This window comes from Sturnus vulgaris, chromosome 1 (genome assembly GCF_052056855.1).
Source record: "Sturnus vulgaris isolate bStuVul1 chromosome 1, bStuVul1.hap1, whole genome shotgun sequence".
NCBI lineage: Eukaryota > Metazoa > Chordata > Aves > Passeriformes > Sturnidae > Sturnus > Sturnus vulgaris.
In genome coordinates this window covers 23,825,369-23,828,460 of record NC_142243.1, presented here as the reverse complement: position 1 = coordinate 23,828,460, position 3,092 = coordinate 23,825,369, and the positions used below count along the sequence as shown (strand labels likewise).

Genomic DNA, 3,092 nt, shown 5'->3' with positions numbered 1-3,092 from the left:
CTTGGATATCAGTGTCAGCTTGCAGCATCTGAAAACTGATTCCATGGAAATGCAGTCTAAAGCTGAAAAAGAGACACTGTGGCTTCCTGCTCCAGTAATACCATGGACTGCTGGTTTGCATGGAATTTCCCTGTGACAATGTCCATGGTCACCACGGATTTTAGACCTGTTGAGAGAGCAAATCTGAGCCAAACCATATGGGATCCTTACACAGTTGTTTTTAAAGAATGCATTGCAAAGTGACATTTTTCTTTATATATCAGCCAGGGAGTCACAGCCTTTATTTTATTGATTTTTCCAAAGATAGACCAGAGAAAATTGATATAATGTGAAAATTGCTCCACGGTATCTTTTATATTAAAACAAAGCAAATACCTCTGAGAAACAAAATCAATTGAAGATTAATAAACCAACAGGTAAGGAACAAATTGGTAATAAAATGTTTGTTCTTAGTTAATGCATACATAAACTTGTGAATCGACAAAATAAAATAACAAAATCCCCTGACCCCTGAAATAAAATATCTCTTCCTCTGCAATAAATGTTCAGGCATTTCCATGTCATTAAATGAGTAGTTTAGAAAACTGCAAAGAGAACAGGCAGGAAGAAAAATGCTGTCAAGATAGAGCTGTACCTCAGCAGAGGAATACCACGCAGTCCACTTTCAGATAATACTGCATAATATTATATATCAGATAATATATCAGAGAATCATAGAATTGTAGAATGGTTTGGATTGGAAAGGATCTTAAAGATCACCTAGTTCTAAACCCCTTAATATAATCAGGGACACCTACAACTACACCAGGTCCCTCAAAGCTCCATCCAGCCTTTACTTGAACATTTCCAGGGATGGGGCATCCACAACTTTTCTGGGCAACCTGTTCCAGTGCCTCACCAGAATAAGAAATATCCAACACAGTAATTGCTATCTGAAGACATGGTAGCAAAAAAAGATGCTAAGTATAAAGAAGCAAATCCCTGTTTTCACCACTTTATGGTTGATATTCTTTTTAATTTCTCTAATTTGAGGCTTGTTCCTTTATGATCAATGTCACTGTTTGCATTAGGGAGCAAAATATGTCCCTTCATTGATTAAAGTTCGTCAAGGGAATAAGCAGAGGCCAGTAGCCCTGAAAAATTTTGTTCTTTGTAATTTAAACAGAAGCTTGAGAAATCAATCTTTTTTTTTATTGTATTTGATGAGACTGTTCAGATTTACAGCTCTTTCATGATCTGACCCTGAAAGCCGAAAGAAATAGTTGCATATTGAAAAATGGAAGAATGCAATATTATGGAGTCTCATCCCTTTCAATGATAAAATCTATTGATAAAATGTGACCAGATCTGCAGAAGCAGAAGCTGCACATGGTCCTTAGATCAGTGCCATCAAATCTGCACACAGTTAATGGGGTCAGCTGGCAGCAGGATGCTCACACGAGAGAAAGGAGACAATTGGCACATCACAACAGCCTGTGACAAATGAAAGCAGAAAATGCTTATTTAATGTAACATATGAATAAAGGCATTTCAAATACATGCCTTTTTGTTGTCTCACCTGCATTTTCTTTCATCAAACTGATCACAAAATAACATGAGCAGCATGATGCCATCACGGTGCTGGGTTTCCTAACAAAATGAAATGAACAGAAGATAAATTAGACATAAACATCAATATTTTGGTGGTTTCTTTATAAAGTGAGAAAGCCTTTATTTAAGGGGTGGCATTGGTATTCAACTAGCATTTTAATCTGAGATTTTAAAACTGCCAAGGCAATGTTGTCAGACATGTCAAAGTTAATTGAAAGTAAATGCCCTACAAAGTTGTTCTAAAAGCAAAAAGTCATTATTCCAGTGTTCCTTCTCAGAGTGGTGAGCTGCTTCCTGTTCTGTGAGTGGAAATCCATACTAGAAGCTGCAGATTACTTTGCTTACTTGGAAAAGCACATTCGAATTAGTACACTGGATAAGTGGCAACATGTGTGGATTAATGTGTATGATAAGCCAGATTCTCAGTATTTATGATTAGAGAGATTCAAGTGGAAGCAAGGGGAGCAGTCTGTAAGGGTCTGTTTCTCACGTTATTATGTTTACAAGATGCTTCACTTATAAAAAGACAAGTCCTAAATAAAACATATTTAATTGTCCAGTGATTTTAAGTTTTATAAACTTGTAGTGAAAATGGCTTTCAGAAAATATAATTTTGAAGGGAAAATTAATTATTAAAATGTTTAGAGAAAACTTCTAAGGCAACCTTTATACACTGTATTTTATATTAGAGTAGATAATACCGTTGGGAAAAGGAGAAGGCTTTTCTATGTTTAATGAAAATTCATATTATAAGATAGAAGAAACACTTTTTGAGCAAAGCACAAATTATTCTGTTGAAGAGCTGAAGGGATGATGTTAATCAAATTAAGACAACTTGAGAGAGAAAGTTACCTGGCATTTGGGAATGTGGAGTAGATACAGTTTACAGAAAAAAAAAAACAAACAGAATGTAGCTTTAACATAGTAAGCCCTGTGGGACCACAGGATGTAGCAATTTATATATAAAAATTTGTCCAGAAAAATGCAGTATCAAACTGTACATCCCACAGAAAAAGGCCCTTATGCATAATTCTATTATGATACTTTTGCTAAAAGTACATCATAACAATACTTAGTATATCCCAAGAAAATAAACCCATTGAACAAGATTATATGATTTCACTTACCTGAAATCTGTGAAGTCAGATTTAGTCTGAGGTATGAAACAAAGTGAAATTCCCATCCTCATCCAACATTTTAATTTTGAGGCAAAGTGCACGAACTACTGGTTTAAAAGTAATTAGAGGGTAAAGTTTCATTGAGTTGTATGAAAGCAGAGTTCTCAACCAGTAACAGTTTTATCTCCTTTTTTTTAACTTTAATGAATTCTGAAAACAATTGCAAAACTGAATTACTTCATATATCATTTCTGCTGCAGAAAAGTCGGGGTTATATAAACTTGTGACAGATTAGATAAACTTAAATTGCAAAAGCTGTTCTGCAAGTTATCAAATCCCTTTCTGATCTGCTCTGTGTATTTAATAAATATGGCTGGAAAGGAA

General features: G+C 34.8%; 1 long non-coding RNA gene across 1 annotated transcript; it reads right to left on the bottom strand.

Moving 5' to 3' along the window:
• Positions 1–380: 380 nt before the first annotated feature.
• LOC148225111 (uncharacterized) lies at positions 381–2,861 on the bottom strand. Its single transcript, XR_015802429.1, has 3 exons — positions 2,718–2,861; positions 1,559–1,629; positions 381–1,473 (listed from the first exon to the last, which is right to left on the bottom strand). It is a non-coding gene; the product is annotated as an uncharacterized LOC148225111 (long non-coding RNA).
• Positions 2,862–3,092: the final 231 nt, after the last annotated feature.